Source organism: Ursus maritimus, unplaced genomic scaffold (genome assembly GCF_017311325.1).
Source record: "Ursus maritimus isolate PB19 unplaced genomic scaffold, ASM1731132v1 scaffold_4, whole genome shotgun sequence".
NCBI lineage: Eukaryota > Metazoa > Chordata > Mammalia > Carnivora > Ursidae > Ursus > Ursus maritimus.
In genome coordinates, this window is record NW_024426552.1 from 69317444 (window position 1) to 69332846 (window position 15403).

Here is a 15403-nt window from a genome sequence, read left to right on the forward strand (position 1 = left end):
ACTTCTTTTTATGTTACTTAGAGCATGGTCTAGTAGAGAAAGAAATATATATATTCACAGTTTGATGGCTGTTTTAAAGTGACTCTGAGTAGTTTCTCCCTAGGTGTTAAATGTTGCCAACTGGATATACATTTAGGTTAATTTGTTCTTATTTAGTTTCAACTTCAATTTTTAGGGGTTGCTTTTTAAATTTTTCATTGTTTTTAATACGTAGGTAAAATAGTTCCAAGGTTGCATCTGTAAAACAAGGATATTAAAGAAAAAGTTTAGCTTCTAGCCCTCTCTTCTACCCTACTCTATCCTGGTCACTATATATAAACATTTTAAGAAAGGTTTATTATAAACATTTAAAGAAAGGTTTATTATAAACATTTAAATAAAGGTTTATTCTTCCAGGGGCACTTGGGTGGCTCAGCTGGTTGGGCATTCAACTCCTGATTTTGGCTCAGGTCATCTATGCTGAGTGTGGCGCCTGCTTAAGATTCTCTCTCTCCGTCTGGCCCACCACCTGCCTCTGCCTCCCTCTTCTAAAAAACAAAAAAAAATTAAAATTAAAAAAATAAAGGTATTCTTACATTTTTAATAACAGAAGCAGAAACATGTATATATAAATATATTTACACTTATTCTGTTATTTTATGTAATATATATAACATACAATTATGTGTACATTACATATTCACCCAAACATATATAGACACACATATTGCTCCTTTATTAAACAGTAACCTACACATTTCTTCCAACATGCTTATTTTACTTAACAGTAAGTACAGTAATAGTCTTACTAACAGTAATAGTAAGAACACTGTTTGGTAGCGTATATAGGCATCTCTCATTCTTTTTTAATAGCTATATAGTTCTTTTGTGTTTAACCTTTATTTCTTTGTTACAGCAAAATACTGTAAAGAGTTAGATTCTGCTTTATCAGCAAACCGGAAAATTGTTTTCTTTGAACAATTAAGGTAACTTTTGATATAACTGAAGTTGATCTCAGTTCTATTTATACTATTTTATGCTTTATTTATATATACACAAGGCTTCTGTATGAATAGTTGTGTCAGAGTATATTTTCCCAAGATACATGCTTGCATCCCACATGTCCTTGTACTATGTGACCTTGATGTTCCCCCATCAAGAGGGTGGAGTCTAATCACCCTCTCCTTGAATTTTGGCTGGCCTTATGACTCACACGCAAACGAACATGGTAGAAATGATTATATGTGACTTTCAAAGTTAGATTAGAAGAGGCCATGAAACTTCTACCTGTTTCTTTAGGGATGCTTGTTCTGGGGGAAGTCAGATACCATGAAGAAGTCTGATAACCCTCAAAGCACCATGCTGCAGAGGTCCCATGATGGTGTTCTGAGCCCAAACTTTCAGCCAGTATCACCAAGGCATGAGACAAGGGGAGTAAAGCCATTTGGACCCTCATCCACCAGCTGAAACCCATTAAGTGACCTCAGCCTATGCCACAAAGACCATCCAGACAAAATCATGACCGAATTCCTAATCTACAGAATTCATAAGTTAACTGTTTTAATCCATTAAACTTTGGAGTAGTTATGAAACAACAGTAACCAGAACACACTCTCGCTGTGCAATCTATTCTGTTTACACACACACGAACAAAAGGACAAGCCCTCCTAAATTTAAAAATACATATTAAATTCCTAAAACAAGGAATTATATAAATATGTAGACATTTATATATAAAATTAAGTTTATATTTTATAAATATATTTATAAATGTATTAATTTCAAACACCAACATTAGGATTTCATAAAATATTCATAAATATTTAATAAAATATAAATAAATTTTATATACTTTCAAAGATAAATATATACATATAAAATTAGGAAGGCTTATTCTTTTGTTCTAGTGGTAATCTTTTGTTTGGGTTTTGCCCCCTTCACCATGAGTGATCTCCACAGAGCTGCACTGAAATATTATCCTTCTATATCCAGTTAAAAACTTTAAAGCAATTGGAAAGCTTATGCTATTTTCATAGCATCTTCAAATTTCTCCCATTTTCTGATCATTGTACTTTATCCAAATTGTCAGAGCATACAGTCTTTTCATATTATATACTCTCCTCCTTACAACTATCTTAATTAATTGCTAGAACTAGTCCTTAGATCAGTATCTCTCCCATCATTTTGGGTGTCTGAAGTTTGTTCTTTTTTCTCAGAGAGTGACCTGAATATCATTCTGTTGTTTATACATTTGACTGCAGCCTTTATATGTGAAAGTCTATTTGATTCAGTTTCTTTCTTTGATTCTTTGAGTATGCTGACTCCACTGTTTCCTATGAGCCACTGCTGATGAAATTCTAATGACTACCTCATTTCCTTTCCTTTAAAGGGCATTTGGGGGGGGGTCTGGAATTCCACTGAATTTTTTTCTTTACTTTTTAAAATTTAACAATAAGGTACTGTTTCAGGGGTATAGATCTTTGATTCATCAGTCTTACTCAATTCACAGCACTCACCATAGCACATACCTTCCTCAATGTCCATCACCCAGCCATCCCATCCCTCCTACACCCCCCTCCACTCCGGCAACCCTCAGTTTGTTTCCTGAGATTAAGAGTATCTTATGGTTTGTCCCCTTCTCTGGTTTTGTCTGGTTTCATTTCTTCATCTCTTTCCCTACGATCCTCTGCCTTGTTTCTCAAATTCCACATATCAGTGAGATCATACGATAACTGTCTTTCTCTGATTGAGTTATTTCGCTTAGCATAATACCCTCTACTTCCATCCATATCGTTGCAAATGGCAAGATTTCACTTTGTGATGGCTGCATAATATTCCAATGTGTGTGTGTGTGTGTGTGTATATATATATATATATATATTTTTTTTTTTCTTTATCCATTCATCTGTCGATGGACATCTAGGCTCTTTCCAGTTTGGCTATTGTGGACATTGCTGCTATGAACATTGGGGTGCACGTGCCCCTTTGGTTCACTACATTTATATCTTTGGGGTACATACCCAGTAGTGCAATTGCTGGTTCACAGGGTACTTCTATTTTCAACTTTTTAAGGAACTTCCATACTGTTTTCCACAGTGGCTGCACCAGCTTGCATTCCCACCAACAGTGTAGGAGGGTTCCCCTTTCCATGCATCCTTGCCAACATCTGTTGTTTCCTGACTTGTTAATTTGTATTTCCCTGATGCCGAGTGATGTGGAGCACTTTTTCATGTGACCGTTGGCCATTTGGATGTCTTCTTTGCAGAAATGTCTGTTCATGTCTTTTGCCCATTTCTTGACTGCATTATTTGTTCTTTGGGTGTTGAGTTTGATAAGCTCTTCACAGATTTTGGATACTAGCCCTTTATCTGATATGTCATTTGCAAATATCTTCTCCCATTCTGTAGGTTGTCTTCTGGTTTTGTTGACTGTTTGCTTTGCTGTGCAAAAGCTTTTTATCTTGATGAAGTCCCAATAGTTCACTTTTGCCCTTGCTTCCCTTGCCTTTGGCAATATGTCTAGGAAGAAGTTGCTGAGGCTGAGGTCGAAGAGGTTGCTGCCTGTGTTCTCCTCAAGGATTTTGATGGATTCCTGTCTCACATTTAGGTCCTTCATCCATTTTGAGTCTATTTTTGTGTGTGGTATAAGGAAATGGTCCAGTTTCATTCTTCTGCATGTGGTTGTCCAATTTTCCCATCACCATTTATTTGTTGAAGAGACATTTTTCCACTGGACATTCTTTCCTGCTTTGTCGAAAATCAGCTGACCATAGAGTTGAGGGGCCATTTCTGGACTCTCTATTCTGTTCCATTGATCTGTGTCTGTTTTTGTGCCAGTACCATACTGTCTTGATGATTACAGCTTTGTAATAGAGCTTGAAGTCTGGAACTGAGATGCCACCAGCTTTGTTTTTCTTTTTCAACATTCCTCTGGCTATTTAGGGTCTTTTCTGGTTCCATAAAAATTTTAGGATTATTTGTTCCATTTCTGTGAAAAAAGTTAATGGTGTTTTGATAGGGATTGCATTAAATGTGTAGATTGCTCTAGGTAGCATACACATTTTCACAATATTTGTTCTTCCAATCCACGAGTATGGAACATTTTTCCATTTCTTTGTGTCTTCTACAATATGTCATGAGTATTCTATAGTTTTCTGAGTACACATTCTTTGCCTCTTTGGTTAGATTTATTCCTAGGTAGCTAGGAATAAATTCCTAGGTTTTGGGTGCAACTGTAAATGGGATCGACTCCTTAATTTCTCTTTCTTCTGCCTTGTTGTTGGTGTATAGAACTAGGGCTTCTAGTACCATGTTGAACAGCAGTGGTGATAGTGGACATCCCTGCCATGTTCCTGACCTTAGCTCTCAGTTTTTCCCCATTGAGAATGATATTTGCTGTGTGTTTTTCATAGATGGCTTTTATGATATTGAGGTATGTACCCTCTATCCCTACACTGTGAAGGGTTTTAATCAAAGGATGCTCTACTTTGTCAAATGCTTTTTCTGCATCTATTTAGAGTATCATATGGTTCTTGTTCTTTCTTTTATTAATGTAGTGTATCACACTGATTTGCAGATGCTGAACCAACCTTGCAGCCCAGGAGTAAATCCCACTTGGTCGTGGTGAATAATCCTTTTAATGTACTGATGGATCCTATTAGGTAGTATTTTGGTGAGAATTTTTGCATCCATGTTCATCAGGTATATTGGTCTGTAATTCTCCTCTTTGTCTGGTTTTGGGATCAAGGTAATGCTGGCCTCATAAAATGAGTTTGGAAGTTTTCCTTCCATTTCTATTTTTTGGAACAGTTTCAGAAGAATAGGTATTAATTCTTCTTTAAATGTTTGGTAGAATTCCTCTGGGAAGCCATCTGGCCCTGGGCTCTTGTTTGTTGGGAGAGTTTTGATTACTGCTTCAATTTCCTTGCTGGTTATGGGTCTGTTCAGGCTTTCTATTTCTTCCTGGTTCAGTTTTGGTAGTTTATATGTTTCAAGGAATGCATCCATTTCTTCCAGATTGTCTAATTTGTTGGTACATTGTTGCTCATAATATGTTCTTATAATTGTATTTGTTTTTATTTTTAGATTTTATTATTTATTTTGAAGTTAAAAATGAGTGACAGAAAGTAAAAACTGCCATACAACTTTTGGTTTGTTCTCAGTTTGTTTTCGATTTCAATGCTGTCCTGACAGATGGAACAGGACAGAGCAGTCCTGGGAGGGCGGGGATTCCAGGAGAAAGGAGCCGGGCAGAGAAGGAAGAGCAGAGAGGCTGAGGGGCTTCCTGGGGGTTGAAGGGCAGGGTGTGTGTATTTTTCTTTTAATCCCAATAATTTTATGAGAATATTTCTCAGTGCTGGTTATCACCTTAGGTAAATAGAATGTCTTTTTGATATGTAGCTTGATATTTTTTTTTAATTTTGGGAGAGTTCTTTTGTTTATACACCGTTAGTATTTGTTTTATATGCATTGTTTTGTTTTTTTCCTATGAAACGCCCACATGTTGAATATTCTTTGTCTACTTTGTCATTCTCAAATCCTTTTTTATTCTCTTCTTTTATTAATATATTTTCTAAAGATTGAAGCAATCACAAATTGTTTTTCCTGAGCCATTTGACAGTAACTTGCTATCTTGATGTCTCATCACCCTTGAATACTTCGGTATGTATTTCCTATAAATAACGATATTTTCTTATATAACAACAAAACCATCAAAATAAAAAAGTCATATCAATACATTAGTACTATCTAATGCTCACACTCCACTGAAGTTTCCCCAGTAATGCCCTATATAGCAAAAGGATCTAGTCTGAAATGACGAGTTGTCACATCTGATCATATATGCACTTAGTTGTCAGATCTTTTAGTTTCTTTCAGTCACAACAGTTCCTCAGTCTTCCCTTGACTTTGTAATCTTGATACTGTTGAAGATTACTTTAGGTTTGTCTGATGTTTCCACATGATTAGATTCTGGTTATGCAAATTTGTCAGGAATATCAAGGAGAAGATGTTATGTTCTCTCCATTGCACCCTAGCAGGTAGTTTACAATTCTGATTTGTCTCATTACTAATGTTATTAGCTTTCAGCACTTGATGAAGGCTGTATCTGCCAGGTTTCTCTACTGTAAAATTACTTTTTCCCTTTGCAAATAATAAGTTATTGAAATAATATACACTTCTCCATTCTCATCAAACGTCCAACTAATTCAAAAATTTTTATTAGTTAAGACTCATGATTTCCGAATTTACTCAGTGCAGTATAACCTCAAATTGTTGCTCAATTTAGGTCAAACTGTTCTCAATTTAGCCAGTGGGAACCCTTTCAAACTGGATATTCTGTCCTTTTGACATGTCTCCATCATCCCTTGAGCGTTTCCTTGCTTTCATGTATACACACACATATTATATATAAAAAACACATTTATAACTATATTTGTTTATATAAATTGAATACCTTATGTTTATACCAATTTCTCCAATTCTAATCTAATATTATAGGGTTTATATTTTGGTTTCTCCCTTTCCATATTTAGCACTTCTCTAAAAATGAAAATTATAGATAACATTACTTTTAGCATATATGTATTCATTGGATCAACCTCTCTGTATGTAAGGAGTCTTCTGACTCTACTACCACTCACTTCCTTGACTGAACTCTAACCAGTCCCATGTGTTACCTCCTCACTCTGCTCAAACTCTCCTCTTTGTTAAACTTAATTTTTGAAATAAAATTTTTCTTTATTTCTAATTATTTTCTAAGTTTTATCAACTCATTTATGTTGTTCTTTCATATACTCCATAATTATTCTTTAACTTATTTTGAAATATTAAGGTTATACTTTTCATTTATTTCATGGGCATGTTTTTCTGGCATACTTTCATTATGGAGATGTTATTCTGATCCTTATTTTCATTTTTCAAACAGATTTCCATTGGATTCAATACTGATCCTTTTCTGTTGTTCATTTTTATGAGGAATTAGTTTTCCTGAACTTTTCTTTTTAAAGATTTTGAGAGAGAGCAAGTGAGTGAGCACACACACAAGCAGCAGGGGCGGGGGGAGAGGGAGAAGCAGACTCCCCACTGAGCAGGGAGCCCAACATGGGACTCAATCCCAGGACCCTGAGATCATGACCTGAGCTGAAGGCAGACGCTTAACTGACTGAGCCACCCAGGTGCCCCAGTTTTCCTGAACTTTTAGATAAGACTATTTTGGGTTAGGATAGCTTTTCTATCTTCACAGCTCTGGAGCTCCCTCTTTTGTTGTTTCTGACAAATATTCAAAGATATGATCGCATACACCGTGAGATTTCCTGGTGGTGTACTTTCCCCCTACTCATCCGTACCTTCTATTTCCTTTGGCCCTATTATCCCTATCCTGCTCAATTTGGATTTTATTCTCAGTGTTCCTCTTGGTGGGGGGGTTTGAACTGAAATGGAGCTATCACTGGTTAAATGTGCCAGAGGGCCCAGACTGTTCCATCTCCCTCATACCTGACTGTAGATCCCAGCACTTAAAATGTAAATTGTGCAAAAACCCTTACAGTTGTAGGTGCTGTTCTCAAATTGGCCACTGCATTTTCTAGTGAGTACTGATTGGCTTTTGGGCTTCTTGTACTGCTTCCCCTTGTACAGATGCTTGTATTACAGGGTCTCATAGCTGTTGATAACTTGTTTATACTTGCTTGTATTTTGGGGTTCATGGGATACCTTTTCATCTAGTTCTGTTAATGAGCTGTTAATAAATTTTGGTTTTGCTATCCAAGTTTTTAGTTCTGGGCAATTCAACTTTAAATCTACTATCTTATTTTTAATTTTCTATTTGTCCCACTGCTCTATCAATCCATTATTTTAATGGTTGTTTCAGAAAATTATTAGGAAGTGATGAGTTTTCAATATTTATTACTTTTGTTTTTAATATTTTAATTTTTTAAAAATCTTACTTGTACATTTATTTGTTCATTCATTCATTTTCAAGATTTTACTTTTTAAGTAATCTCTACAGCCAATGTGGGGCTTGAACTTACAACTCCGAGATCAAGAGTCATGGGCTCTCCTGACTGAGCCTGCCAGGTGCCCCATAATTTTATTTTTAATAATGACTGTGTTTAACAACTACTTCATAAAATTCCTTAAACTTCAACAATTTGGCTCTTGTAAGCGATTATACCACAGCTCTTATACAAAAGCAATGTCTGTGCTTCCTTACTGCCTTAACAGCTCTGTGATGCTTTTAATGAAATGTTCATTATATTTCATGTAGCATTATTAGTTTTCAGTGATTTTGCCAGTTGAATTAATGAAAGCCCTAGTGACGTAAAACATTCTATATTTCAGAAATTTAAAAACCTTCTGTACAAAGAACATGTATTTTTTTTACATTATTTTTTACAGTAAACAATACTCTCTCCTAAGAAGTAACTAAGTCACTACAAGAAGCAGTTAAAGTCTCAGATATTCAACATTTAAGATACTGGAGAGCAAAGTCAATTCCTGTTAATTTCTTAAATTTGTGCATTTACAGTGCTGACTCTATTCAGATTTTCATATTTATGGTCTTTACTTAATATTAACAATTCCTCCTAACCATCTGTCTGTTCAGAACATACTTCCAACACTTTCCTCAAATTTACTTTTCCTTTAAACCCCCATTTCATTTACATAGCTAAGATTCCTCTCTTTCCTGTCTGTTCCAATCAATTTATACTTTTAGCTCTATCAATTTCCACTGTATATCCATCCTGTATACATTTTCTCACGTTTTATTCTGGGGGGAGAGTTTAATTTCTTTTTTCAGTTAAGTCATTTATACCCCTCTCCTGGAAATCATATCACAACTCATTACAGGAAAGCTACACTGGGAGAAAACGGAAATGTTACTATACAGAAAGTTTTCTCCATTCAGCATTTCAGAAATTTTCACACTTGTCATGAAATATATTTAGGGAGTCTCTGAACTGCCGGCCATTAAGTTAAATGATATGTGTATGCTTGTAAGAGGAGATATAATGTTTAACAGCTGATTTTCTGCATTTTATTCCCCTTTTCAACTTCTAATCTTTGTTTTGACCCTGCTAGAAGTGAAAAGATGGAAGAAATTAGGGGAAGAGAGTGGGGATAAATTATATCTCCCCCAATTTCTTTAAACTTGCAATCCCAACTACGAAGAATAAAACTCATTTGTACTCTATAATGAAATATATTAGTTAAATGTAGAACTTAACATCTGAGAGCAATAACTCTCAGAGAATAGTTAAGACTGGTTTAGAGGAGAAAAAGGGAAATGTTCTGAGTAAGAAGGCAGGCTGGTTAGGTAGCAGGAAAGGGTAGAAAGATACAGGAAGGAAAGTAAGAGACTAAAACAAAATTTAATTAGGAATCAGCTACAGAAAATCACTGAAGAGATGACAAATGCTTGTTTACAAAGAAATGCCACTGGTCCAATACAACGTCTCCATTTGGTTTGTACTTCTCCTTTCTTTGGTTGTTACCAGAATAGAGAACGGAAATAAAATGAGGAGACTGGGGTTAAAACTCTACCTCTGTAGCTAAGATTTAAATTAAAGCTTTGGAATTCAGACAAGTGGCTCTGATCAAACCTCTCACTTTTCTAGATTTCAGTTTAGTCACTTAAAAATTAGGAATAATGATATCAACTTCAAGGAATTTTTTTTTCTTGTGGAAAAAAAATCACAACTTTAAGACAACCAATGGGAAAGAGAAAGTAAGTTTCGTGTTAAGTTTAATTCTTTTTCTTTTATCTCTTTTTCTTTTATAGTATCACTGCAATATAATCAGTATTTTTCAACCAAAAATTTAAAGATTTTATTTATGTATTTGACAGAGAGGTAGACAGCCAGCGAGAGAGGGAACACAAGCAGGGGGAGTGGGAGAGGAAGAAGCAGGCTCCCAGCAGGGAGCCTGATGTGGGGCTTGATCCCTGGACCCTGGGATCACGCCCTGAGCTGAAGGCAGACGCTTAACGACTGAGCCACCCAGGCGCCCCTCAACCAAAAATTTAGATTTCAGGTCTGAAAGCTCATAAAGTGTACTTGAGGAACAATGAGATAAAATATCTGAGGTTAGGGCTTTCCAGGGTGTAGGGACCCACTTGGAACCCAGAGTTGTTAAAAGGATTTTTTTTTTTTTAAGATTTTATTTAATTTTTTGACAGAGAGAGACAGCCAGCGAGAGAGGGAACACAAGCAGGGGGAGTGGGAGAGGAAGAAGCAGGCTCATAGCAGAGGAGCCTGATGTGGGGCTCCATCCCATAACACCGGGATCACGCCCTGAACCGAAGGCAGACGCTTAACGACTGTGCCACCCAGGTGCCCCTAAAAGGATTATTTTAAACTGAAGACACTGGAGATTCAACAAATGCAGGAAAAAAGCCTTCCCAGAGTGTCCCTTATCTGACCAAAAATTAATGAGGCTATCATAAATACCCTCTCCTGGGGCATATTATGACTTTGAGAAGGAAAGACTACTCTTAGTAGTCTTAGACAACATTATTACAAACTTTCTCCTAAAAACCCATTTGTTTTTCCTAAAGACATCTATTTGTTTTTCCCACAGAAGGTTTTTCTTTCAACTCTTGTTTCCTTACTAAGTTAGGTATATAAGGAATTAATGAGCCCGACTTCTTTTGCTGGCTCCTCATACGCATATAAAAATAAACCTTTTCTCATGTGAATCTGTCTTTTGTCAGTTTAAGTTGCAGTCCCCAGCAAGTGAAACTAAAAGGTTAGAGAGAAAGTTTTTCCTCCTCTACAAAGAGGCTAGAAGAAATCTTAACCACTTAATAGCTGTATTAACTGGCAAATTACTTAAACTTTTTGTGCCTTTGTTTACTCACCTGTAATGTAAAATGAGATAACAGTGCCTATCTTATAGGTTTTATGGGAATTAAAAGAGTTAATAAATGTAACATGGTTAGTACCATATCCGGCACACAATTTTTCTATTGTATTCTATTACCCAACCCATAGGAAGCTCTTGAACTACACAGATCAGGAACTATTTGACAAATTTTTAACTTCTGAATGGAGTAAAAAACTAGCATAGTAATTCCAGTGCCTGTGTTTGATTAGAGTTATAGATCCTTTTATCCTAAAGATAAAAATTTACTCCTACCAAAAGCTTACCTCTTTGCTCTTTGTCTGTTTGTATGAATACATGTATGTCAGATTATCAGTGAAGCAGAGAATCCCAAGGGGTTCATCATTAGTAAAGTGAAGATACTAACTGCAGAGAGATGACTGATTAGCAGAGTGTCAGGTGACTCCTTTTATACTTCTTAAAATGGCCAGTTCACTGAGAAAGAAAACCTGAGCCTTCAACTTATATCCTTGGCCCTCATAGCAGTTACACACTAATGATGTGGAATATATTTAAAAAAAAATGCTGTATAACAAAAATAAATTTGTTAAAAATACATTATTAATATTAAAATGAAACATAAAACTACAGCATCATTGCCTTATAAACAACGTACGTAGCAATACAGCAAGGAAGACAGGTGTTTTCAAAGTATCCAAAACTTGCTTTTAAATTTTAACTCTCCTATTTTTGGTCTTTTTTTTTTTTTTTCAACCTATGACATCATTTCTTCTCTCTGCCCATCTAAATCCTATCCATTCTTTAGGTTGCCAGTTAAGCCCCAATCCTACTCTAAGGTGTTTTTTTTTCCTCATGCCAGGCAACATGAAGTACTTTCTTTTGAATTCCTAAGGCAAAGGCTCTCTTCTGTGCTCTATTGGTACTTACCATGTTTTTATTAGGCAACAGTATCATAGCTATGGTAAAAGAATACAGTAAACATCAACATTGCCAGACTAAGCACTCATTTAAAATATTCCCAGTGAAAGGTATCTAGATTTTGAAGATAACAGATCGGGGACTGAATCCTGGCTATTACTAGCTTTGTTATCTGAGCCAACTCATCATCTGTATGTATTTCATAAGGCTCTAGAGCAAGGTTTAAATAAATAATAACCAAACAGGCACCTAAATGAACATCTAATTATAAACTGTGTTAAATGTTATAAAGAAAAAATACCACAGCGCTATCAGAAATGGAATCATGAGAAAGAGCCAGCCATATGAAGAACAAGGAAAAAGAACACTCTAAGAAAGTACAGAAATGATCAGAGAATTAGACTACTTTATGATGCAATAAAGGGTCTGAAAGAAGACCTGTATGGTTACAGCCTAAGGAGCAAAGGAAGGAGAAGAGGGCATGCAGTGATCACATGTGTTGTGCTGTGCTCAATCACATAGGGCCTTTCTTGCAGGTCCTATGAAAGGGTTTAGATTTTATGCAGAGTTTAATGAAAAATGTTTTAAATGGGAAATGACACAATGCAATCATTGTATTTAAAAAGATCACTTTGCTTGATGAACAGAGAATGGACTGGAGAAAACCAAGAAAAGAAATAAGGAGACTTGTCAGACGCTATTAGAATAGGTTAGGTAACAGATGAGGGTGGCTTTGGTTAGGGAAGTATCTGTTGACACAGAGGTTGAGAAAGTGGAGGGAGGGCAAGGATGACTCTGAGGCTTCTGCCTTAAGAATCAATGCAGGTACCATGTACTGAAATAGTAAAATAATTGTTTTAGGAATGCTCAATTGCAAACACTACGGAGAAATACAGCTAGTGACATCACATAAGATACACAGTAAGTCTGATACTCAGGAGATGTTTGGAAAAAAAATACATCTAGTAAGAGCATCAACATAAGGGTCTAACCTGGAAACAGAAACACCTACTAAATAGTAGCTGCTTGAATAATCAAAGCAGAATGTAAATTCCTCTGGATAAAGAGAACAGTAATTTTGAATACAAGTAAAGAAAAAGTATCAATCAGAAAGGTTCTTACAGAAGTATGGAAATCTCAAAAAAGAACAAAAGAGAAGAAAAACAGTACAAGCACAGAAAAAGACAATCTGAAAGGAAGATTCTTGGGCCCATTCAATACGGCCCATCCTAGGAAAACAGTAGCCTACCCTTACCAACCATCAGGGGCAAGTATATCTAGGGCATATAGATGGAAATTAGGCTTAGTTAAAAGCTGCTAAATATAAAAAATGATAAAGTTAACTATCCTTGTTCTGGTCTATGCTTACCAAGCATTAGAGCAGTTCTTCCATTAATCAATTTTTAACTCCTTATTAAACGTAACTCAATATTTTTACCTGTGTCTCAGAAGATTCCTTCTTGGCAAACATTAACTAGAATATGTCTGAATTTTGATGATTCTGAGTCAATTTCCTATCATTTTGTGTCCTTTCAATAGAAAGATTCACTTCTTTTTAATTCAGTAAAATTTTCTTCAATGTGTAATTTCAAACATTCTCCTCTTAAAAAAAATTTTTTTAGAAAGTCTAATTATGTATATATTGCATATACATACTTGCCAGTCCTCCATTGCTAATATTTTCTCTCGATCTTAAAATTCTCCTTGTTTCATTTTATTTTTCCTCTTGTATCCTCTAACCTCTATTGATTTTTCTGCAGTATCTCTTTGTCTTTGTGTTCAATTTAAGAAACTGCTTTTCTTTTTTCTTTCCTGGGTTCTGCTATCTCAAAATCAATCTCTTGGTTATGAAGCTGTTTTTTTCCATACAGTTCTTACACTTCTATTTAGTGGTCTTTCAAAGAAATGAATGCACTAGTTGTTGAAAATATTAAGATCAAATTTTCATCTGATCTATGCCAATGTTTTGTGTGTGTGTGTGTGTGTGTGTGTGTGTGTGTGTGTGTGTGAAGTACCTGTTGCTAAGCTTTGCAGTTTCCACTTCTTACTATTATCTTTGTATGAATGCTAGGACAGTTACTTTTTAACTACTTATTATTGAATGAGTTGGATTTTGCTGGACCAGCTATTTGGCTGAACCAGAAAGTTAAGGGGTGCAGGAGGGATGGAAGCACAGTATCTTCATGGCCTTTGAAACCAAAGGACTGTCACATTATCTGATGCTATCAAGACAGATTCCTTTACCCAAATACTACTACTCCACTTCTCTAAATCAAATCACATCAAGGATGGCTTCTGTTTCAGCGTGTTCACTCCAATTCCCATGATGCTTGCCAAAACCAAAAGGATGATGTTTTTATACCTCAAAAAGAAGCTCCTCACCTTTAGAATGAGTAATTTTCTGTCATATTCTAAGTTCTGCCACCACTGAGAATTCTCAACATTCCATGTTTTTACTCTTCCCTCTTTCTGTGTGGCTTCTGCCAGATCTCAAGCTGCATAAGCAAGCCATCTGTCATCTTAGCTTTGCTTAATGTGAGGTGGAGTTCTGTTGGCAGAAGTGCATGTATGTTTTATTTTCCCTGTTGCTTTTATGTATTTTCTGGGGGAGGTCAGATATTGACTTACCTTTAATCATACCTAAATAGTCTATATTCCTTATGCACGTAAATAAATGAGAACCCTTCTATAATACTAAAAAGCCATATCTTAGTAAATATTGATAAGTTGGCTTCCATATAGTATACTTATAGGGCAAGAATGTGTTGGCTAGAAGATAAAAGCATGCGTGGCCCCACTGGAGGTTTTGTTTCTCACTGAATTAACAAACTGGCATTCTGATTTCATATATTAGTCTCTATTTGGCTAATGTGAATTTATTTGGAATTTATCCATTATTCAAATGGATTTACATCTGTTCAGTTAATGGACCTAAAATAAAATGCTGAGGTTTACAACTGTACATATTATGAAATAGCATGGAAAGCCCTACATGCTGTTTTGATTACCTAAAAAAAATTTATTAGGTTCTGTTTCAAAAATAAATTCCAATCTAAGAAAAAAAAATAATAAATTTAACAGTTGCTAAATTAGAAATTGTTTCACTGACTCCTTTAGTCACATCATTCTTTCCTTCTTCACCTTGTTTATGAACACGAGCCTGTATGCTGTGTATTCTTCTGGGTATTAAGCTTTTTAAATTCCACTGAGGCTTTATTGGAGAAGTGGTTATGTTGATGTACACCACTAGAGTTTTACGTATGTTTAAATATGGAATGACCTTGAATTTTCCATTATCACCTTCTTCCCCTAGGAACTTAGGTCATGTCCATGAAACGTCACTATCTAGAAATTACATACCAAACTTGTGTTTTTTTTCTCTTTATTTTAAACAGCAACAAAGGCTATATAATAAACGTTATCTTAAATCTTGATATTAACAAACATAATCTAATTAAAAAGTCAGAAAAAATTGGGACGACCTAATTTTCTTTGGCAATGCTACTGTCATTGCATATGGTTTTTATGATCCTTTGGGATCACTGAGTTAGTAAAGGTATGTGTTTGGTTAGAGGATAGATTTAAAAAAAATAAACACTTAAAAATTAATCCAAATAACAGTGAAATACTCAAACGAATTCCTATATCCTACTGAACACACTTTGACC

General features: G+C 35.4%; 1 protein-coding gene across 8 annotated transcripts in view; it reads right to left on the reverse strand.

Annotated features, from left to right (window-relative positions):
* DLG1 (discs large MAGUK scaffold protein 1) overlaps nucleotides 1-15403 on the reverse strand; it is a 272209-nt gene that overhangs the window by 47421 nt on the left and 209385 nt on the right. The gene's annotated exons all lie outside the window — the stretch shown is intronic.